At 41.4% G+C, this 24,665-nt stretch overlaps 1 protein-coding gene across 4 annotated transcripts in view; it reads left to right on the forward strand.

Annotated features, from left to right (window-relative positions):
* Positions 1–24,665, forward strand: part of CTBP2 (C-terminal binding protein 2) — a 305,305-nt gene that overhangs the window by 128,359 nt on the left and 152,281 nt on the right. For 2 of the 4 annotated variants that reach the window (XM_053312945.1, XM_053312944.1), the window contains one exon: positions 6,187–6,299. The exons of the other annotated variants lie outside the window; for them this stretch is intronic. The gene's annotated coding sequence lies outside the window, so the exon portion shown is untranslated. The remainder of the gene's footprint in view (positions 1–6,186; positions 6,300–24,665) is intronic. 4 annotated transcript variants of the gene reach the window in all.

A 24,665-nucleotide genomic window follows, 5' to 3' on the forward strand; every position in this document is an offset into this window, starting at 1 on the left:
ATGAGAGACATTCAGAACATTGGGAGTGTGAAAGAGGGATCTATCTGTTGAGCAATTGTTAAATCCTTGATAGTTTGGAGAAATTAGCATTCTTAGAACAATTGAGTAAGTTTAGACGTGATGTCGATGGATAGATGGATGGATGAATATAGAAGTATCAAATAAGTAAAGTATCACTGAGCATCACTCTAATATTTTGCCTGAGGGCATTAGGAATTTGCTCTATGTAATCTGATTCATGATATTCCTAGATCGTGGCCTTACAGCAGTGGTCTTCCTGCTTAAGTGCACCTTTTGATATTGCCCCTCTGATGCATGCAGTTCACTTTCCACCTCTCTTCTGTCTGCTGAAAAGACAGGGAAGCCTGCAGGGAGGACAGGCAGAGTGCAGGATACCTTAGCATACTTCACTTTGATAGAGGAAGTTGGGTACACTTCTTCTGTGTTAAGCTAAAAAGTAGTTAATCATATTATGAAGAGCAGGCTACTAATATTGGGCTTCCTGGCATGCCCAGTATCATGAAAGAATGTTTAAAGTATAAGTTGCAGAATACACATTTCCAGCAAAATGCACATTTATCTGGTACTCTTTTTACTCTCTTATCCAGAGTTCACTTTCTGCCAAAATTATTGTCACATCCAGTTCCCAAGTAACACCAAGGGTGTTGTGCCAACTAAATTTATATTGTTGGTGCTAAAACTATAGCATTAGATCAGTGTAAGTTCAGTACATCCCAGTAATGTGTAACTGAAAAAAATGGTTGCTGTACATATAAAACACAGTTGCAGTTGGAGTGTATGCAGTAGCAGCATTATGTGGCTTGACAGAATGTTTGGAAACTGAATCTGTGATGTGATGTAGGAGCTCCAGTCAGTTACGTAATAGTTCTTGCAGGTTATGTCTTGGGTCTGGTGAGAATGAAAAAGCATAGTATTGTGTGATAAAGCTGTATTTACTCTGTAAGGTAAAGCTATATCTTTTGGCAAATGCTAAGCTTCTCTTAGCTTGAGATAAAAATTCTTGTTGACAAATTAATGGTGCATTCGCAAAATCGCTGTACCTCACTGTAGCCACGGGAACTACCATGGGAAGTATGTCACCAGTGGTAGGGGTTGCATGCCCCCAGTGGTAGTTTTTAATGTTTTGTTAAATGGTATAAATGTAACAAAACCCCTTAAGAATCCTACCTTAGAACTTAAATTGTTTTTCCAGGACCTCTAAACTGTATTTCCTAATATCATTAATTGCATGTGCCACTACCATTGACCTCCTCAGCAGGGGCAAACAAACACTCTCTTTTCCTGTGATGGGAAGACTCATTTTTAATGGTGCTATCTGCCCCGACCCCTCCCCACACTTTGGAAAAAGCACAAGAGTTGTCAGCACTGGAAAAGTTATCTCATACAATATGAATATATACACAGTGATCTGCTGAGAGACAGATACTGGGCAAGCTAAGGTTGCTGGAATGTAATAAAATAGGATTCAGTTCTCTTTCCCTACATTCCCATGCTGACACAACATTAGCTTTCTTCTGGCCATGAATGAAGTATGAGAATAACTTGTCAATACTCTTGCATGGTGTAAATTGAACATTAATAAGTAAAAATAAAAATCCTGTTCTAGATTATACAGGTTTACTATGTTAAGTCCTGAATATTTTATTGGTCATAAAATTGAAACTATATGCCTAATTTCCCTGACATTTGATATGGATAAATTATATGTGCAGATCTGTTGAGAATCAACATTTCTGTAGTCATTAGCTTTGAAGTACCCATTATAATGGGCTAATCAACAAAGGGCATACATGACAGGGCATGATAGAAGCAGGACTTGACAGTTCTATGATAGAATGTCCACAGAAATAATAATAATTATTTTCATTATTATTATTTTTTACATTTATATCCCGCTCTTCTTCCAAGGAGCCCAGAGTGGTGTACTACATACTTTGTGAAGTAGGTTAGGCTGAGAGCGAAGTGACTGGCCCAGAGTCACCCAGCTAGTTTCATGGCTGAATGGGGATTTGAACTCGGGTCTCCCCAGTCCTAGTCCAGCACTCTAACCACCACACCACGCTGGCTCTCGCTAAATAGCAGCATCTGCCTAGACAAATATGGAGGAGGCAGACTGAGCTGAATATTCTAGGGTTGTGCACGAATCGGATTCTATGATTTGATTTGAGCTTGAATCCAATTGCAGGATCATTGAATTGATTAGTTAAAAACAACCTGGCCTGGTGTCTCAACAAATCACCCTAGAATCACTTGAATTGATTTGGGTGAGTTGAGCACCATTTTGAGGCTGTTTAAAAAAAAACACAACAAAAACAGGCTGCAAAATGGCGCTCTCACCCCCCCCCCCCCGGGACATCTGGTCTACCAATTGGGGACAGTGGGTCGACCAGGATGTCAGCCCACCTCGGAGGATTGGTTTAGCATGTAGACCAGTCTGGAGCTACTGTACATCTGGATATGTTAAATCCAGAGAGAAGTCTGGAATGGTCCGGCTGATTTACCTGCCGACACTAATTGCTAGACACCTTTTTTGTGTGGTCAAGAGTGTCTGTATAGTTGAGCAGAGGTGACATTTCTACCATATTAAGCCTCTTCATTTTACTGGTCATTAAATCAAATTATCTTTCCAGTCCTTCTGAAACTTTGCATGAAACTGCCCACTCACTTTAGTTATTGGAGTTAGGCAATCCTTTGCAAATATTAAGGCTGTTCTCATAAGCAGCCTAACCGAGCAGGGCAGCCCAGCCTGGACAGCGCCAGAATCTGCGTGGATCCCGGCACTACTCGCCTGCCTAACCCCACTTCGAGGTCTGGCCTCTCGCCAAGGTTAAAGGCAAGTGCACATTAACCCTGGCACCAGGATTGTGTGTGTGCTCAGGCTACTTGCAGCTTGAGTGCACACAGAGATGTGCACCTAGAGTGCCCATCTCACATGCAGTCCATTGTGGGGTATGTGAAGGGTGGGACACATTGTCCCGGCCTCCAGAGATCCACACTTCATGCAGCAGTGTGGGAGTGTCATCTGCGCTTCCCACCAGCATTGCCGGATTGTCGGGGTGGGGGGAGTTTTATGTAGCTCTTCCCTCTTTGCCTCCCAGTCATGTGAATAACCTTATTGCGTTAATGAGTACAACACGCTCCTGTGGATATTTAACAAAAAAAAAAAAAAGGATGAAGTAAGTTGACTATCCTTCTGTACTGTGTAAAATTGTAAGTATTGCTTAAATAAACATTTAAAACCACTCCTACAACTCCATACACAGTGTGTATGCATATAATTTGGTGACTTCCCTTTCAGAAAACCAAGTTAGTAAAATACAATAAAACCCTTCAGTTTTTAAGTGAATATTTTATTTCACATATTTTATTACAAGTCTAAATTGTCTCACTCTAATGCTCGGTCTAAGCTTGCTTATACTCTTATGTTTTAGTTGATACATTAGAGACTTCTTTTCCTTTCAGCTAATGTACTTTGCATGCTGTCAAAACTACAGATGGTGGCTGACATCCAGACGAACGCTGTGTTAGCATAAACATCTTGCATTGGCAAGGATGTTTTGCAAAGTTTCATTAAGTTGGGAGCTTGCACTCCAGACTAGTGTGCTTGCGCAATAAAGTGCACAATTGGTAGTACCTAATCTGATGTCAAACACTTGCACCCTTTCCCACTATCTTAGTTGTGCAAGAGATTGAGCAAGCATTTCCAACAACTTCATGCAGCTTCTTACCCTTCTTGCATGTGCACAACTTTGTTTCACTAGCGCAACCTTCGTTTGAATGTTAGTTGTTAAATCCATTCTCTAGCAGCTTATTTTTGCAAGCGTTGTATGTTTTATGATTATTGGCTGACATTCTCACTAACGAAGCACATGCTTTAAGAGTTCCTGTGGGAATGCACCAAGAGCTGTTGCACAGCTCGCCCAGTCCTCCTTTTCTCTGTGAGTTTAGGGCTTGGAAGTATTAGTCCTGCTCAACAGTATGCATGCAGTGGGGCGGAGGGAGTTGCATGAGGGCTCCCAGCGTATCTCCGCAGAGCCTTCTAACACGCACGCTTTGTTAGGTCGCTATTTTGTTTTGATGCCGTTTCCCCCTCAGTTCCCTATTCCTATATTCTTGTTTAATATACTTGTAGCATTTTCCCCCACTTGATGGTGTAGTTTTCTTTTTCAGAGTGGCAATGAAATCTTACTGTAATTGCCAGATAGTTCCGTGCAAATATATATATTTCGTATTTGTTTCTTTCTGTTTCATTAAATTATATAAATGTCCCCAATAAATTTGATCAGGTTGGAAGAAGAATATTGATTATTATTATTTTAAGCGGTCTCCCATGTTAAGCACATCCCTATTACCATTTTCTTGTTTTGTCTTAATCTGGCAAAGGACTTTGTTTTATTATTTTTCTGGTAGACCAGCAAATGTTAGGGCTGAAATTCAGTTGGAAATAAAGAGGTCTCTGTTAATGTCACACAGGAGGAAATTTGAGCATTCATAAGGTTCAAGGGACAGGATCTAGTGTGAGTTGCTTAGTCCCTTGCTGAGCCTAACGCTCCCTATGTGTGTTAAACCTTAATGGTAGGACTGCCACCTTCTTTTCAACAGACCAAGTTTCCAGCCCGCTACTAGGAATGCATCTCTAATGTAAAGGGATTTTCAGATTGCTCTTGGAAAGATGGAATTTAATTAATTATTTATTGGCTAAATTGCTATCTTGTAGTTTCAGTATAGCTAAACTAAAACCCATCTCCTTTCCTTGAGGGAATTCTTACAACTGAGGGGGTTTCAAGAATGGGCCAAAGAAAATGAAGGTGAAGTGTCAAAGCAGAAAATGGATTGTACTTGCAGTGCTTTTTGACATGCCACTTCCAGAAAAGCTTCTTTTTACTTACAGAAGGCCTTATTCTGCTGTTGTGGTTTATAATATGCTCCAAGTGAATATGCAAGAAAATAGCTAAATAAGATTTCTGAAAAGAAAAGGGGGGGCAGTTTGCCGCTGAAGAACTTGTTCTTTTCAAACCCCTTAGGTCACAATATTGTTTTATGATTTTATGATTTTATGAACAAATTTTTAATTTGAGCATCGTTCAGAGGATTTGTTTTTCTTCCATTTTGTTCTCACTCTTTTGGTGCTGACCCCTCATTTTACCCCACTCTGTCCAAGAAATGTGATCTCCTTTTCTGGCATGAGTGATCACAATGTCCAACTCAATAAGTCCTGTAAACTTACTGCTTGATAAACTCTGCTCGATGACACTTCATGAAAAGGATACAGGTTAGGACTAATTCAACTGTGATGTAGTACTGTAGTGTCATAGGATTGTACTATCTCAGAATGACATGAAGGTGCTCATAAAAAAGACATTAGTAATCAAAAGTACTGAAAAATTAGCAGCTCAGAATGAGGACTAGGGTCTTCTCAATGATATGTTCACTTTCCACATACTTCAGTTCATATTTCAGAATATAGAACAGGGAGATTTTGGCATGTGGTGTGCTAGCATTCTGTGGTAGTACAATTCCAGAGGACTATATCAAATAAGAGATGGCACAAATAAATGATCTCTGTTAACATCACATGATAAGCTGGGAAAGTATGCTAATACAACATCTGGAGCTCTGATAAGAAATATATTTTTCTTTGCTATATTTTTTGTTGCCCCTGGACTTATGAGGATTCTGCTGTAGTTACATAGGAACATAGGAAGCTGCCATATACTGAGTCAGACCATAGGTCCATCTCGCTCAGTATTGTCTACACAGACTGGCAGCAGCTTCTCCAAGGTTGCAGGTAGGAATCTACCTGCAACCTTGGAGCCCTATCTTGGAGATGCCAGGGAAGGAACTTGGAGCCTAGATGCTCTTCCCAAAGCGGCTCCATCCCCTAAGGGGAATATCTTACAGTGAACTAAGAAATTTCTAACTTCTAGTCTCCCTTTTGTATGCAACCAGGGTGGACCCTGCTTAGCTTAAGGGGACAAGTCATGCTTGCTACCACAAGACCAGCTCTCTTCCCTAGTTAATCTAGTCCTTTTAAAAGAATTTCCTTACTCCATGTCTCATTATTACAAATAATGACAAAGCATGCCTGCTGCTCCGAAACAAATATAAGATCTGCAATCTAAATCTTCCTTGATTGTTGCAGTTAATTTATTGCCTCTTCTGCAGATAATGGAGTTTCAATAATCTTCGGAGCTTGAGTGTGAGTCTTGAAATCAAGATAATGCGGAAAAGGTAGAACTCTTAACAAGAAGACAGTGAGATCTGGACGTAACGGGAAGGTATTGGCTACTTTTAAAACTCAGAGAAATCTAAGTTATGTCTTGGAAATCAAAAGGAGAATTCTGAGGTACTGTGTACCTGTGCATAACATGGCTGACATGGTGGAAAATAAGGCTATAAACGCGGCCAAACTAGGGGCGGGGGGAAGGCAGGGTTTCAACTACCCCCCCCCCGCCGGATAACTGTTGACGTTCTCTTCGGGGCGCACCCACATGATCCGCACTGCACAGATCTCTGGGAGCGGGACTCATTGTTCCAGGCTCCAGGAATCCCACAGTGCACTGTGTGGTGAGTGCAGTGCGTTGGGGTTTTCCCCCAGGAGTCGGGTGCTCTAGGTGCCTGACTCTGTGTATGCTTGGGCTGTGTGCAGCCCACACACAACCCCGCACCTGGGATAAAGGGCTTGCTCACACCCTTTAATCCAGGTAAAAGCCTGGGTAAAAAATCCGGGCTTCTGGGGGAGGCAGTGCCGGGATCAGTCTAACCTAGATAGGGCTGATTGTGTGCATAGCCTCTAACTGTGCTGGGAACTGGGCAGTGTTCTCTGCTGGACTTCTCAGCAACTTTCAAAACCTCAGCCATAAAGGCCATTCACATGAGTAGCCTAGCCCAGGCTAGGGCAACCCAGCCTGAGCTAGGCTGCTTATGTGGAGCTCTGGGATTGGTCCCAATCCTGCCCCTGCTAGCCCGACTTTTTGCCCGGCTGTTAACTGAGGTTAAGCGAGCCTCAGGCCCGCTTAACCTCAGCAGGCAATCGTGTACACGACTCCCAGCCTTCCATTTCCAGCAGCGAGCCAGGGGAAGGAGTGGCCGTGCTTGTGGCGCAGGGCACCCTGGAATGCAGAAGGGGGCAGTTCTCCCACTCCCAGCTCTTCCCTTCTCTGCACTGTTGCTCATGTGGGTGTGCGGCACAGCAAAGGCATGAATGGCCACTGCTCATCTGTTGGGAAGGTGGGTGAGCTGCTGCTTTCCCTGCAGCCTTCCAGAGTGGCAGCCAAGAAGTGTGTGTACAACTTCATAGTATCCTTCCACTGCCTGGCTGAGGCCTGGGCAGGCTCGATATTGCAGTAATTCAGTTCTAGCCTTTTCTGGAGGGAAAAATCCAGAAGGCAGTGCTGGCAGATTGTGTCTTGACCGGTGGCCTCTGCTCCCACCTGAATTTTACCTTAATATTTGGCTACCATAAATATATGTCTGAGTCTTTTGCCTATAAATAATTTGGGTATCGGGGCAAAGTACAGGCAAGATACAGACAAAGTACTCCAGTTAGGAGTAAATGCATGCAGAAGTAGTCTGCTTATAAAGGTAAAGTGTGCCGTAAGTTGATTTCGACTCCTGGCGCACACCCTGTGGTTTTCTTTGGTAGAATACAGGAGGGGGTTACCATTGCCTCTTCCTGCGCAATATGAGATGATGCCTTTAAGCACTCGGTTTGTAGCTGGATGAGAATCCCCACATGTATTATTATTATTATTATTATTATTATTATTATTATTATTATTAATAATTCGATTTCGATACCGCCCTTCCAAAAAAGGCTCAGGGCGGTTTACACAGAGAAATAATAAATAAATAAGATGGCTCCCTGTCCCCAAAGGGCTCACATTCTTAAAAAAACACAAGATAGACACCAGCAACAGTCACTAGAGGTACTGTGCTGAGGGTAGATAGGGCCAGTTACTCTCCCCCTGCTCAATAAAGAGAATCACCACGGTAAAAGGTGCCTCTTTGCCCAGTTAGCAGGGGATAAGCAGTTAGCAGAGGATGTAGGCAGTTATTGAGCGTGTAGTTCCTCCTTGGATCCAGCTGCTAGGATAGCACCTCTGAAGCCCTGTTAGAAAATCAGCTAGAATGCCAATAAGCTGTTTGTATATGGAAGTTGGCTGGATTTGTGGTGTTCTTCTCTTCTCCTCTTCCCACCAAACAGCTGATCAGTGTAACTGCCGATTGTTCTATCAGTGCCTGTCTCCTTAAGAACTAGTTTTGATGGTTGTCAGTGGCTGACATGCCCTGTAGCGCAACATGTGCAGTGCAGATCCACCCACAGGACTGTAACACAGCAATGCTGCTGTGCAAAAGGACTGTCCCAGTAATGCTTAACCATCCGCGATGACAGGTCATGCACTACTTACATTGGGAATAATTCAAGTAATGCAGTGGTCATGATCACAGCTCTTTTGTGCAACATCGTCACCATGTGTGTTAAGAGCCACATAGTGCATGGGCAGGTCTCCACCATTTACACTACAATGCAGGACATGTCAGCCTATAAAAAGTCGAGAAATCTGGATCATTAAGTAGTATTATAATTCAAGCACTATAAATGAAGCCAGTGACTTTTCATATAGAAAGTAAAACTATGCTTATTGATTTTGAAAAGAAGGAAGGAGTGGGATGAGCCTTCCTCCTTTAAGAGAGACAGATGGGTGGCAGTCAGTTTTTGTTGGAGGGGAAAATAGGAGAGTTTTTCTTAGGCATAGAGAAAGGGAAGCACACAGCAGGGGACCAGTCAGGATTCTAGTAATAGCAGCAGGGAGCAGGCAGGCAATGCTACTTTAAGCCTGATTTCATTAAATAGATGGGAGATGTCAAGATACGCACGTGAAGAACCCCAAAGGTATTTGGGTTGGAAGGAGGGAAATTAAAAGGATTAAACAGAAGAGAGAGAAAGAGACTGTCACTACTTAGCTATAGTTTCTTTGTGATAACTTAAAGATTGCTAATGCTTAAAAGAGCCCCAGGGGTCCAAAACTAATAAATACATGTGCAGGCAGGTTCAGCTTTCACTCTTAAACCTCTCAAATGTTTGTAGACAGGCTAAGAATATGTGTGTTTCCTTGTACACTAAACAGTTTTTTCTGTTTCTGTATGACCTTACTAACAAATGAAAGACTCTTCCCCCCTGCCCTCCACAATCTGTTTTGAATTTTATTAATGTGGAGGCTGTTTTCTTTACTGCTTTTTAAATTCTTATTTATGCTCTTCTTATTCTTTTTTATATAATACTTTAAAACACATTTGCAGAAAATTAGCTCCCCCACCGTCAATCCTTAAATCCCGTTTCTATGAAGCTGTCAATATAGGACCTTGTGCTATTATATAGAGTAGATTATATTTGCTCTTTTTCTAAAATTACAGGAGACCTTCTAGCAGCATTTCCCCTAAAAATCTCACTGCATTGGGACTTTAATTATGAAGTCCTATTTTTCTCAAGTGCCTGCTTGTTTGCTGTAGAAACAGAGAAAGCCAGAGCTATAATGGTCTATTATGCCGGTGATCCATGGAATAATGCATCCCCATGTAGTAGCCATTAACTTCTATAGTGGCACTGATTTGTGCATTAAAGGGACCCCTAGTAGGTGTTTCTAGAGGAAACCATAACAGCTCTATAGGAGCCGCCACACTCCATTGCTTCCATAATCTGTATATTTTGCAATATGGAGACACAAGTAGGCTTTTGGAGCACAATGGAACATTATGGCTGCAGATGAGTTGTTATAGGTTTAGGTTAATAATCTGTGGACTGTTAGAATCCCTAAATAGCCTTGATATGCAAGCTGAATATCAAGAAGAACCTATGAAGAAATCTGCATATTGAACAGCTTATACAGAGTCTAAAGGAAACACTAATATACTGATGAAAGGCTGGGGGGGAGGAGTATCAGAAGGGTAGGTCTTTTGTCCCTCCCTTATGTGAAGGCTAAGCAACATTCATGGTACTGTGCATTTCTTGAACCAAAAAAGATGTATGAATTTCTTCTTGAAATGCAAAAAATTTGGATATCTTGCAGTTTTCAGGTTTCTACATAAAGGTTTGTCAGGTCAACATTTCAAATGTAAGAGAGTAAATGTAGTTAGTAATTCTAAAATGTGAGGTTCTAACACAAGTAATGCCAGCTTCCATAGCTAATTCCATTTTGCAGAGATACAGTATATTCTTTCCAGTACTTTACCATGAACAGCTCTGTTTAGTCCAGTGGCTTCACCAGTTATTTGCAAGCGTACATTTCAGTATTCTGTTGAACCTCAGGCAAATGTTTCATAGCAGTGTAGAATTGAATGCAGTGTCTGATTATTTGGCAAAAGTAATGCAAAAGTGAGAGATCCACTGGAGTTCCACAAGTCAGTGGTCAGAGGATATATCCCAAAGTCAAGATTATGTCTGTTGTGGTAGAAGAAACAGGAAATCTGGCCTCACCCTCCCTCCCTCCCTTCTTCCTTCCCTCCTCTTTCATATTTATTTACCTCCTAAACCTATGTCTCTGGGTGGTTATTTTCTCCAGCTATGTTGTCTTATCCCTGAATGCATAGATGGGACCTGCTGTGAGTGGCACTCACGTGAGCCATCACTTGGATCATGTGACCTAACGGGCTGTGTGCACACATGCATATGTAGCTGTTACAGTGGACTTGGTTATTATGCGCATTGCTTCTCTAAATGTGTGAACAGCATCCTACAGTGTTCTTCGATCTTTGGAAACTCAAAATCTAATAATGAAAAATTAATCTGCTGTACTATTCCATAGCTACCGTATCTACTCATTGAATAATTTCAGATGGTTATCTCTTAAGCTTCAAGCATAGCACAAGAAGAGGTTCATATTTAGTTGTTTTCAGATGATTTGGTGTCACAGAATGCAAGCCTATTAATTAGAGACATTGTTGTTGTTACCACCCAATATCCAGTCATGTCTAACTTGTCCCATTAATTACAGTGGGTCTACTCATGAATAAAAATCTGGGTTGGCCATTATTCTTACATAAATACTCCATTAATTGCTGGCTCAGTGGTGGGTGCAAATTTTGAAGACCATTCCTTCTGCAGGAAGTGCTCCGGCCCACCTGAAAACCTGCTCCTGTTTTCTGACATAAAGTTATCTGACATAACTTCAGATAACACAGAGCGCTTATGGAGGAAGGAGAGGTAGTTGAAATTCCCCCCACACTGACACAGACTGAATCTCTCTCTCTCTCTCTCTCTCTCTCTCTCTCTCACACACACACACACACACACACACACACACACACACACACACACACACCTCTCTCCCTGTTTAGCATTGGTCTGGAACTCTTCAGAAGCACTGGTACTACACTGGGTACTTCTCTTGCTGCACTGATGCTTCATTAGTCAATGACAGTCAGCAATACAACAAACTCTTTACCACAAACAAAGAGCTTTATGAAGCATCAGTGCAGTTTTCAAAGAGCTTTATGCAGCATAAGGAATAAGAAAATGTCTCTATCATTTTGAATTCAACTTGATCTCTATCCCCAAAGATTAAATTGAATTCACACCTAGCAAATTGAAATTGCAGCTGAACCACGTTTTGGGGTATGAGTGTTTTGTTTTAGTGGTTGTAATTGGTTGGCTGAAGTATAATTGGACATTAATTGAGAACAATTCTCTGTGGGATTCTTCTGGTCCCATTTGTTGCAAAAAAAAAAATTAGATTCTTTTGATACTGAAACAGAACAGACATGTGCCTAATATAAAAATATTCTCTTGCAATCAGAATATTTTTCTAAATTATTTTATCTTCTGGCCATATTGTTGCTGGTGCCACTGCAATACTGGAAGTTACTGCTGACTACACCTGTGATCATCAGGTACACACATTTGTTCACATGAGTGTGTATACAAGGACAATTCAAAAGGATAAAAAGTGGGGCCATTCATTCGACCAACCAGGTGGGCAGAGGAAGGTTTCGGAAAACTTGCCTCCACCCCCAACAAGCATTCTGAGACTGGTGGGAGCATTCTCCACACTCCACACGATCCCCACTGCTCTGTTCAGCATGGTGCAGGGCAGATCTCTCTGAGGCCAGGACTTGCTATCCGGGCTTCTGGGTATCCCACTGCATCGCGCACCAAGTACAGTTCACTGTGGTATTCCCCCAGGGGATGGGCACTCTATAAGCCCATCTCTGCAGCTTATGCTGACACCCAGTCCCAGGAGCTGGGTTAAGGATGCATTTGTGCCCTTAACCTCGGCTAAGAGCCGGGCTTCAGTGCTGGGTTTGGCACTGCAGTAAGCCAGGATCCATGCAGATCCCGGCGGTTCTCACAGGCAGCCATGCTGAGGCTTGGCTGCTCGTGAGAACAGCCTCAATGTCTTGTATAAACTAACCTTGTTCTCAGAGCATTGGTGTTCTAATGAGTCAACATATTTTTGTGCTTTGCAGTTGGATTTTGCAGGTTCACCAAAAAGTCAGTGCAATAAAAACTATAATTTTAATCTGCATTTTGGTAAACCTATGTCTGTCTCTGACAGACGGCATATGTAAATAAAATTCAGAATCTGGGACAATGAAAAAAGACTGTAACAATCTTAAGACATCTTGGAATTTGGCACTGAAACAGATGCTTTAAGATGTAGATAAAGTTTTGTTAACAGTTGATCAGCAGAAGATGCAAGTCTATAGTCAGCAATTGTCATAGTTAGGCATCTGCTGGGCCCCGTGCATCAGCAGGAGGCTTACTGCTGACTGTATTTCTAAAATTGCCAATTCCTGATGCCGAAAATCTTTTCTGATGCCGAGCAGCAGTAGAGAATCAAATTTAGTGTTTCCTGCCCATTTGAATGCATCGAAAGAATGATGGTGACCATGAGGAGCAGTGGGAAGAAGGAGTGAGATGGGAGCTTCTGGCCATGGCAGTTGCCATGGTATCTGACCTGAGTGTATTTCTGGCTCTAGTGTGGCCTCATTAATAGCTTCAAGTGAAAGAGAAAACAGTTCTGTGTCATCTCACTTCCATCTCTCCACCTAAGCTTATCATTGAATATCCCATGAACTCTTCACCTCAGCTGTCTCTCCCCAGCTTTTGTGCGATCCTGCATTTCATTTTCTTCATATCTCTGGTCTTATTGGATCTTTGATCCCACAACAGCTCAGCAAAATGTCCCTACTGCCATAGTTACAGGATCACACCACTTCCTTCCAGAGGTGCAGTTTTGCGGTTGGGGCTAAGTGGCAACTGTCTTAACACTGAATCTCTTGCACCCCACTATTGTTCTGGCAACTGAGTCAACACTTTCCATCCTACAACTCCTGGTTCTTCCTCCTGCTATTTTCCCAGGCATTTGTGTCCTTTTCACCTGAGGGATGCAAGATGCCTCCCTCCTTGTTTGGAGTTCTGTCTTTCCTCGTTATCCCATACCATATGCTTGGAGAATGGCTTATGCAGGTGAGAAGGAAAATCAGCTGGCACTGGGGGCAAAGGGCAGGGATGAGCATATTGTGAGGGGGTGCAGCTCTACATCATCTCTCACTATCACATGTTAAGGGGCAACCAGCAAGGATTTCTTGCCAAGGGCTCCCAGAAGCTGGAGGTGGTACTGGTGAAATACAGTAGTGACTTTACTTGTTACCCCTTCAAAGATGTCTTAAAATATTTTCCTCATTGCTAATAATCAATGGGTGGCAAACAAAACACTCCCTTGTCCCCTCCTAATTTTCCTTTATGCACAGCATCATCTACAGCATCTACATAAGAAGAAAGAAAAGTATATTAAGTAACATGAATAGCTTCAGGCTATTTTATTTCAAGTTGCTAAATTGGTACATTCAGATGAAGTCTCTTTCATGTAAGTCAGATTTGTAAATAGAAGTACTAAGCAAAAGGCAAATTATGACTCTCAAAGATATCTTGGAGAGAGAGAGAGAGAGGCCTACCAATATAATACATATTGAATATTCTGGAATTTAAACTGAATTTCTGATCCAAGCTGTCCTGTTCTTCATGCTCTGAGGCTCTGCGTGTTATTACTCCTTGTGCCAGTCAGGAGGGAACTGTTGAAAGGCAGTGGCCTTGCCTGATGTCTCTGAGGCACAGGGATAGTGAGGGGAAACAACAGTTAATAGCCACCCAGCTCCTCCACCACTCACAAGCCAAGGGTGAGCACAGCAGTAGTGTTTTGTTTGTACACAGGCAAAAAGAAAGCTTCCACTTGAGAGACAAGCTCTCTTGCAAGAGTCTCTAAGAAGGAACTCCCTTCCAGCCTGTTGGCCAAAGAAGTGTTGCTGCTGTGTTCTCTGATTTTATGAGTGGTGAAGTTTGGTTTTATGAGTGGTGGAGGAGTGTGGTGGTTATAGGTTGGTGTCTCCCCATCTGCTTGCCATTGCCCCGACCGTCCCTGCGCCTCAGAAACGTTGAACAAGGCCCCTACCTTTCAACAACACCCTCCTGACTGCCGCAAGGGGTAATAGCATGCACAGCCTCAGACCATGCAGAACACGACAGCTTGGGTCAACATGACAGAAAAAGGCCTGCCTTCAGACAGGTCCCTCCTACATTGCTTGCGACTACCCCACCAACCCACTGTTTGAGAACCCTGGCCTAAATCATCCTTAAAACTCTTAATTTGTTTTAATGTTTCTTCCTACATTGCCTCCTTTCTTGTACTGTGTCTCCGTTTTAACTAGCATTTCTGTCTTGGCATACCACACACAACAATCCTACTATCCACCCTGTGTCTTTGCATAAATGACTTTAGCTCATTTAGAAGCTAACCAAAAGCTCATACATTTCCAGAAGCAAAATCTGATAGTTACTGGGAAATGCCAAGCATGCCATTTTTATGAGATGAAACAGAAATGAATGCCCATGTTTGATTGGTAGGCAATTCAGTGTCTGTGGGAGAACCATTAATTCATTTCCAAGACACTGTAAATGTAGGTGTAACATGTTTGTAATATGATATAATTTCAGCCACGTTATTTTTAAATGATAAATTTAGTGTTTTATCTACATTTTTAAAAAAACATCAAAATCAGATTAAAATTTTAAAATCTGATTTCAATTAAAAAATCAAATTTTTAAAATCAATTTTTAACCACCTTGCATCCAACAAAGCATTGAGGCTCTGAAAGTCAGATAATGTGAATCAGGTATGATCTTTATAACGTGTGCAACAATAAAAAATGTGTCTGGAGCAATAGTTTGGAAGAAGACAACAGTGGTATATTAGCTGGGATGTGGGGCCGGATTTCTTGTCAAGCAGTGCTTGAAACTGATATTAATGTTAAGCACCAGTGCAAGTAGGTTTTTATCAACAGCTGGATAATAGCAAGGCAAATGTAACAGTTTTGACCAATATGGACTGCACTATGAATAGCTAATTTTCCAAGTGCTTACAAATAAATATAAATCACCATATAATCTTTTCCTTGTACAAGCTATCCGTTGGTGCTACTGTCATGAGAATAGAGATATGAAGCTGACAAACTGGGACCCAGAACCTGGTGCTCTGAACCAACATAGCTGCTGTGTAAAGTAGAGCACTCTCAAGAGCAGAAAGGCAGCTGGATTCTGGATCTTACTGCCATTGCTCTCTAGACTTTTAGGGTCATTATGAATTTATCTTGCCTGATCCAGGCATATAAATTTTAAAGATTTTTTTTTTTTACTATGTTTATAGGGACAAAAATATTACCTTGTATGCTCCTTTATACCCAGGAAAATTTAGAGCCCTTTCTGGCAGTATTTTAAGACAAATTGAGTACATGTTTGGTATACATTAATAACAAGAGAAACGTCTGAAAGTAAGTGGCTGTGCCTTATCTTTTTGACAGTTCGAAAGTTCAGCTTCCCTTTGTTCGTCACCGAAAGAGCGATAAGAGCTCTAACCTTCAGCTCAGGAAACAGATAATAGTGCCATGACACTGTTTATAATTTTTCCATGGTTAATCATTTTTGAAAAATTAAAAATGTAATCTGCTGCTTTTGAGATTAACAATGGATGGATTTTTATTGAATCTGGAAGGTTGGGAGGGAAGTCACTTTGGATATTGTGGCACTAGCTGCATGCCTGATAATTGTTAAAGAAAGTCTTTTGTGTCTCATTCCTGTTTCCTCTCGGCCTTGCTCTTACATTGGTTTAAAAAAATATTACATATAGCATATGAAAAGGTTGAGAAGTGACAATCAGGAAATGAAAGTTAACAGGACTCTCTCTCACTCTCTCTCTCTCTCTCTCTCTCTCTCTCACAGCAACTGTAGATGAAGTTTACAACTCAGCTGTGTATGGGCTCCTCACAGTATAGTATGAAATGCCCTCTAATGGCCAAATAAGCATATGACTCAGGTTAAAGTATAGCAGTTGTGGTTATTCTTTCCCAGAGGTTTTTCCTTTGGCTGCAATAAATCAGTGCAGAGTCCAGTATGGAAACTGTTGTGAAGTAAGCCATGACATGTGAGAATGCAAGGGTTTTTGCCTAATCTCTTTGGGTAGTTCACTAGCAAGACTAATGATGAATTTCACAAGCCTGCAAACACAGTGTTGACTGTTGTGATGTAGGAAAATACATATTCATCTATCAAATACAAGAAATATCTTTTATTAACAGTTTGATATTGATATTAATGGTTTGCTATCAATCAATCTTTATTACGGTCACAGACCAGCATAGTGCTTTGATATTGATTCTTCATATTAACAGAATGAACCTTAATATGAAGAGTTGCATTCTGTTAATATGAAGATTTTCATGGTGGAATGAAACTAATTTGCAGGATTACTATAGGGAATTTTCCATTATAGTTGGAAATTTTTCTTGCACTACCTTGTTATGAAATCTACTCTTGCCATGCCAAAGATCTGGCATCCATGTGTTCCACATGACACACACAAAACATTCTTCTTATAGAAGAAGTTGGCCGTATATATTGGGTCTGAATCTAGATTTTCTGCACCTCTTAGTTATGACATGAATATTTAGTGTTGTGTCTGAAATATAAACAACTATATCATTACATTGTACTCTGTGGTTAAAACAAACTTTATACTGGAATATTATGAGGAATTGCTTTATTTTGTTTCTTTCTCTAAAATGAATAAAGATTCATCGAAGTTGAGATTGCAGAGTAGTAATACTGTGATGTGCTTTGTTTACACTGGTAAATATATACAGTATATTTGTTTGTTTTTTAAATCCCTGGGTGGTGTTTTCCTTTGTCTTAGAAGCTTATATGTAGGGATGTGCACAGAACCACGGAGGCGTGGTCCAGCACTGGGGGGTGCACACGCTGGCGGTGGTGGGCGCGCGCCGCAATGGACGCATGCGTGGCGCCAGCTTTTACTACTTGTAAAATCAGAAGACAACAACGGGGGCAGGGGCAGCAGGGAGGAACTCTGCCGCCCCAAAAACATTTTGGAAAAGTCCAGCGCTGGAGGGGGAAGAGCGCGGGTGTGTGTGTGTGTGTAAGTACTACCCCCCCCGCCCTTAAAGCCACACACCCCCCCGCCGGACCGGCTGAATTCCGGACCGGTCCGGAGGCCTCTTGCATGGCTCTGGACCGGTCCGTGCACACCCCTACTTATATGCTGTTTTGTTTAGGACAGCAAATAGCAGATTATATATGTGTTTTATCAGTGAACTCTTGGTTGGAAAGCTTTTATTAAATTAAGCCATCAGTTTCTAATATTGTTGATTACATACTCTCCTTTGCTACTTTGCAATACGTACACAGTGGCCACACTCCTGAAATTAATGGTCTAGAGCAGTGTTCCCTCTAACAGAGATTCCCAGATGTTGCTGACTACAACTCCCAGAATCCCCAGCTGCAGTGCATTTTGCTTGGGATTCTGGGAGTTGTAGTCAACATCTGGGAATCCCTGTTAGAAGGAACACGGGTCTTGAGCACCTGTCAGTGTATGCTGGCATTTTTAGATAGTATGTGTGCTAGCTAAAGTCATAAATAATACAATTTTTTAAAAAATCTAAGTTCATGTTTGCACAACATTTCAATCTGACAATAACCTCTAGAGTGCAAAAAAGGTAGTTCCATGTACACAATTGCCAGAAGCATTTCGACCTGAGTCCTCTTCAGTGACTAAAATGTTGAAGTCACCTATCTGCTCCAGAACTCACCAATTTGAGGCAGGTTGACATTCTTCAGTTCTCTCAAACTGAAGTGCATGGGTATATCCACAGTGTAGAAATCCAAAAGTGAAATGGTATCCTGCCTCACTGTCATTTTTTTACCTGGACCAATATATCATACTTTGTTCTTTTTGTAGAATACTTTCCATAGTGGATCAGTTCACATGTAACACCAAACCACCCATGGTTTTGTACCTAAACCAGAATTGCAAACTATGACAGAAAGAGTGCAGGAGGACACACACATGGAAGTCAAAAGGGATAGAGGGAACACTTGAGCTTGCTCACATAATGCCAGACCATGGTTTGCTGTTGCATCTGAACCAACTCACTGACTTTCATACCAAGTTGCTCCCTTGCATCTGCTGTAGGTTTTCTAAACATTGCATGATGCACACTGAGTTTTCTTTTGCCCAACAGAAACTGACACTTACAGAACACATTTGATACTTTCTGCTAGAGAGAGGTAGGAGAACACCTACCTTCCCCTCATATGATCCAGTGGTGATCACAGCTGCATGGCTCACATGCCCACATGACCAGCTCTAGAATGAGCTGTGTGGTATTCTGGAGGATGGGAAAATGCATCCTGGCCTCCAGATATCCCACAATGCAGGTGCAACTAGCATGGTGCATTGAGGGATTGCCCCGTGAGTTGGACATTCTAGGTGCCCAGCTCTGTGTATGCTTTCACTCTTTAACTCAGGTTAAAGCCCTGGGTAAATTCCAGGGCTACCTGGGGAGGTAGCGCCAGAATTGGCCTCACCCCAGATGCTTCACACAAGTAGCTCTACCCAGGAAGGGCTCCTCATGTGGACAGCCTCTTTAGCTTCCAAACTTGACAAACTTCAACTCTGCAGATGTAGGGTTCGGAACCTAAAGTTGCGTGGACAACACCAACATCAGCCAATCTGCATGACATGATCAATGTTGGCATATCACCCCTTCCACTGGAAATTGCTGCCAAACTCTAGGAACCGAAGGTTCAACTTTTGGCGTGTTGTGTGAAGCCGCCCTAAGATTACTGTCAGAGGCACAAGTGGTGGACTCTATACCTTCCAAGTTAGTACTAGATGTGCCATTGAACCAGAGATGGTACTGTTACCACAGCAATAGTAATAGAACACCTGTGCACCACTGTACTGCTGCTAATAGTTGCTAGTTTCTGTATACACTGCTAACAGGAGTTGCAGCACTAGTCAGCATTTAAAAAAAAATTATTTTCAGTATGTGCCATTTTTATTTTATTTTTGCTCCTAACAACAAAAGAAATCCGAAGGCATTTATCAATCCTTTGCTTGAGTCACAGCTGATAATAGTATTTCAAATGTCATACCTTTTAGAGAGAAAGATAACTCCCCCCCCCCGCCCCACCGTCCAGAGTTGCCTCTTGACATGATAGCCATATATGCAGGATTGTGTGTGTTTTGCTCTTCAAAAAATTTAACTCTGTTCCAAAATAACTCGACTTATTCTACACCAAGAAAATTGACTTCATATTATTTGCATAGTTTTAAAAAATCTATCCATTTATAATGCAAATTCACAATTATTTGCATTCTTGCATAATTTGTTCTGGTTTTGTAGGTGAGAATCCTTGTGGGTATTTCAGGTCCACTTCCTGTCGCTGGAGATCCTATGAGCCCCGCTTTGATATTAAGAGGTTTCATCAGGCATTGCTAACGTCTGTCTATGCTGACAATATTCAGTTGCTTTAAAAAAAAAAAAAAAATCTGTTCTATCTTTTTCTTTTGTGATTCTTGTCCTGCTATTTCTTTATAACTGTGCTTATCCTTTCAAAGGTATTTTTTAATTCTGCTTCTTCTTCTAGACTACTTTGTTTTGTTGTTGCTTCTCTTTCTCCTCAAGCCAGGTGTATTTGATCCTTTTTCATGTTCTTTTTATATTTCATCACTAGCCAAGTCTTGCCATTTTCAGTTGTCAGATGTTGCTAAAATTCAGTCTTTTTCTTCTGCTGATTCTTCCTGTATTTTGGTTCGTGCTCTTATTTTGTCCTGATTAATTATTGTAATACTTTTAACTATTCTTCACTGTCCCCACTTTAAACCTCTTGTTTTTCTTTTGCATTCTACTACTCACCTTAATTTTTTTGCACACAGATAGTTCCTTGTTTCTCCTCTTTTTATTTCTCTTAATTGCCTTTTCCTTTAAAAAAAATATATATATTCCATTTAAGATTATTCTGCTATTCTACATTATGCTTCTTTCCCAGAATAACTAATAACCTTTGCTTCCATCTTGGTTGTTGGATTAGTATCAGAGTGTATTTTATTTTCAAGAGAATGATCTTTGCAGAATATATAGGATCTCAAGCATTTGAATGATATAAGACAGACAGCATCTGGTCACAGATTTAAATAATCATTTGCATCTAAGACTTCTAATTTAAAAACAGGTGTTCCAGCTTAAGTATAGTTTTATTGGTTGTGTTTGGCAATTTATTTAAAATTGCAATGATTTTGTGTGAAATAGAGCTTCCAAGATCCTGCTCTCATTGTCTAGAGTTCAAGGAAGAGAACAGTTCTTTATTTTTTACCCATCAGGAATCAAAATGGGAAGCACGGTTATTACCGAAACACACTACTGATGTTTAACCTCTTGTATTTTTGCTTCTACCACCAGAGTGCAGGAACAGACTTGCTACACTTTTCTCCCCTGTAGTTTTTATCTTTGATTATAACAATATAGCTTCCCCAGTCATTCTAGCTTCAGCTTCTGCCAATCCCTCTTTATTCTGTGACCCTCTGATGTGAAAAGTGAAAAACAGTAGTTGTGATTGATGGTGCTTGAAAGTGAAGTTCTCTATAGTCTAGTTCCAGTTGGGAACTATTATATTGTTGGTGTGACTTCACATTATTGTTTTTTATCACCAACTCATAGGTCTTATAATCTGCCCAACCCTCTTGAGCCTAATCCCTACAATATGACCAAGGGTTAAAATTCATACCCTAATTATAATGGAAAAGACCTCTAATGAGAGATTCCTCCTGCCATTTTGGATCTCCAGCTGCCTGACAGATTGTATCACTGAGAGAGCGATCAGGGTTGGTTGCTGGAGGCCGCTTCAGTCAGCCATGATGAATGCTAGAACATGGCTAAATATAGCCTTGTGGGCCATATGTTAAACACAGTTTAATGATAGATTGTAGTGTATGCTGTTCCATAGTTCATTGTTCCTGTGTAAGACCTTCCCCAGCCTAAAGGAACTCAGCATTATCACCTACAACAAGTGGCATCATCAGCTTTTATAATTATATGATCATATGAAGTTGCCTTATACTGGAGCAGACCATTGGTTATCTAGCTCAGTGTTGTCTACACTAACTTGTAGCAGTCCTCGTGGGTTTTCAGATGGGAGATTCTGAGTATTCAGGAGACCAAGTGCCTAAAGCCAGCTCTTTTGTAGGCACATGCACATAATGTATTTGATGTTGCAGGCACATGCACAGAACCTTTGATCTTGTTGAGAGTTCTGTTGATGGATAACTGTTAAACATATGAGCAGGCTACCTGCCCATGCTTGCTTGAGTTTGGTGGATAGCTTCTCTGATTGACCCAAGCAATTATTGTGATTGTTTTTTGCCAACATTTTAAGTGATGGTTGACCACCATGTAGATCTAAAACCTTCTCTTGTTCCCTGGTGAATTTGTTTGAGGTTTCCAGCTTGCATTCTGCCATGGCTGGTACTCTGGGGTTGGTAAGGGCAGGTGAAATCAAATTACTGTTGCCAGGGGTGCAATAAGATAATGCTCATGGAACCACCAGTGTTACAAGCTGGGAGAGAACCCTTGGAAAACAGATGATCTTTTACTAAATGTTCTCCAATAAAGTCCATAAATACTGTGCTGATTCTGTCTGGATCAAGCTGTCAGGAGTTCACCTATCACTGCCTACAACTACGGTCATGGTGACTGCCCAAGTGCCTTAAATTTTGCCTGTTATTTGCAAACAGCTCAGAAAAACACGTTAGCCCAAGCCTGTGGAACTTGTGGCCCATGAAGACAAAGGTGGCCCACCAGCCATAGGGTTTGCCAGGTGCCTCAGAACTCCTGTTTTGATTGGGCAAGTATCCAAGGGTTACTGTTCAGAGAGATGACAAATTCTGCAGGTAGATGACAAGTTCCGTAGGCCTCCGTCCACTAGTACATAGAGAGACAGCAAATCCTTATGAAGCCTACAGAAAAGCACAGTTCTCTCTTCTGAGACCTCTAAATATTTCCCAATGTTAACAGCGCAAATCTGTGTCTTGGGGACATAAATCATATTAGACCCCTATTTGCATGCTGTGTTCAGTAAACATACAATCTGCATATAGTGCATACATGTACAGATCTGTACACATGTACAGGAAGCCCTTGATTATAGCAGAGGTTACATTCTGCACTACAACCGTGAATGCCAAAATTATGATAATTGAAACCTTATGCCTATGGGAATGTTGGGGTTAGGTTCCTCAGTACATGGGAAAAAGTACTAAAAATTACCAAAAAAGGGTAGGGAAACAGAAGTAAGAGAAGAGTGCAGAACTGTATCTTGGCCACTCCAGCCCCTCCCCCCCCCAAAAAAACCCACTTGAAATTCCACACAAGCACGTCCCACCATGGCTCCATACTGCTTCCAGAAGTGCCCCCAAAAGACCACCGGAGATGCCACCAGAAGTGTGAAATGTGCGCATAGGTACTGCAAATGGCTGGAATTTCCCCACACAATAATTGAGACTGGGTATATATTGCTGAATCATGAATAGCTGAAACTGCAAATGGAGAACCTATGATAATCGAATACGTAAAGTTCAGTGCACGTGCAGTAGTACATTTTCTATCTGTAGACTGCATTTGAAGGGGCCAGTACTCTCTAAATAGTAATGCAGAGGAGCAAAGCAGGAGAGAGGGCATGCCTTCAGCTCTTGCCTGTGGGCTTCCCAGAGGCATCTGGTGAGTCACTGTGTGAAACAGGATGCTGGACTAGATAGGCCTTGGGCATGATCCAGCAGGATCATGTTCTTATGTTCTTGGGTTAATTTCAGTTTGAATGTATATATGGTTGTTCACACAAGCATCTAGTTGTATTGACATCTGTATGCACATACTACACAATGCTTGAATAGGGCTTAGTAGTTAATGGTTACCAAAAGTCATGCTCATGCCATTCTGATGAAATGGATATTTCAGTTATGGTTTTTTCAGGCCACCCAAGCCTTATGCAAGCTCCCATCTACTGTATTTGCATATCTGCAACTGCCACAAGGTGCCACTCTCATCACTTACAGCATTACCTCCAGTTTCTTCTGTTTTGAGTTTCATGCTAAATAGTAAACTGGTGCCCTGGAGTTGCAGTGATCTTGGCTCCCTGCCATAGTCCTGATGGGCTATAGTTCACAGGTATGTTGACTGACAGCAGATGGCGTATAAGGATGAGGCAGTAGTCTATAAGGGATGTAGACATCTCATTTTGCTATGCCATGGTGACAGAAGCCTACAAGGAAACATGGCTGTGTCTTATCTGCTAGAATGTCTTACCATCCATCTCCAATAAGTATTGGGATGAATGCTGAAGTGGTGTTTATTTGTATGTGTTTATGTGTAGATAGCTTTATGTCACTTGGGCCTGATTCACACAATTGTACAATTTCAGATTTAATATAGGTTACCAACATTAGTGTGATTGTGTGAATCCACTCCAATGTGTTTTATGGCTTGGGATGAATCTGAGATTACCACCTTAGTGTGGGTCCACACAATCACATTAATGCCAGTAACTCCCAATAAACTTAGCTTCAAACAATTGTGTGAACCAGGCCTTGGTAATAAATGTATTTGACTTTCCAGTGTGCTTTCCAGCTACTTTCATGGAGGTAGGAATCTGTGTTGCCTTTCTTGAGGGCTGAAAAAATAGCTGTGGGAATCCATGTTGACTACCCTGGTAAGGTTCTTTGTGTATACATGGAGCCCAAGGAGACAAATGATTCCGGTAGCTTGTTGTTCCCTAGCCTCGGCTAAGAGCTGGCCTTGAGAGATGGTTTAGGCTGTGTGGGAGCACCGGGATCTGCATGGATCCAGGCATTCCACACGAGCAGCCTAGCCCACAAAAGAACATGAGAACAGCCTCAGAATGTGGTATTTAATTCAAGTTTGAAATATTTTTTTTAATCCTCAGACAGCGCTGGGGTAGATTGTTACTCATTCGAGAATTAAATTTTTTAAATGTAATTGCAGTAACAAAGATGTAGATGTTTATAACCCTAAGTGCATACTCTCTGTAGCAAGCATAGTGTTGGAAGGAACCAGGAAACCACGTGGTCAGAATCTGTGATCTTTGTTGGGTTAGGATCTTCTATAACTATAAACATCTAACATGTCTGATGCCATGAAAATAAAACAGACAGAAATTAAACTTTGCCATTAAAACTATTCTGATAGCCAAAGAATATGTTAAGTAGCAACAAATGCCCATGTCT

Source organism: Hemicordylus capensis, chromosome 3 (genome assembly GCF_027244095.1).
Source record: "Hemicordylus capensis ecotype Gifberg chromosome 3, rHemCap1.1.pri, whole genome shotgun sequence".
NCBI lineage: Eukaryota > Metazoa > Chordata > Lepidosauria > Squamata > Cordylidae > Hemicordylus > Hemicordylus capensis.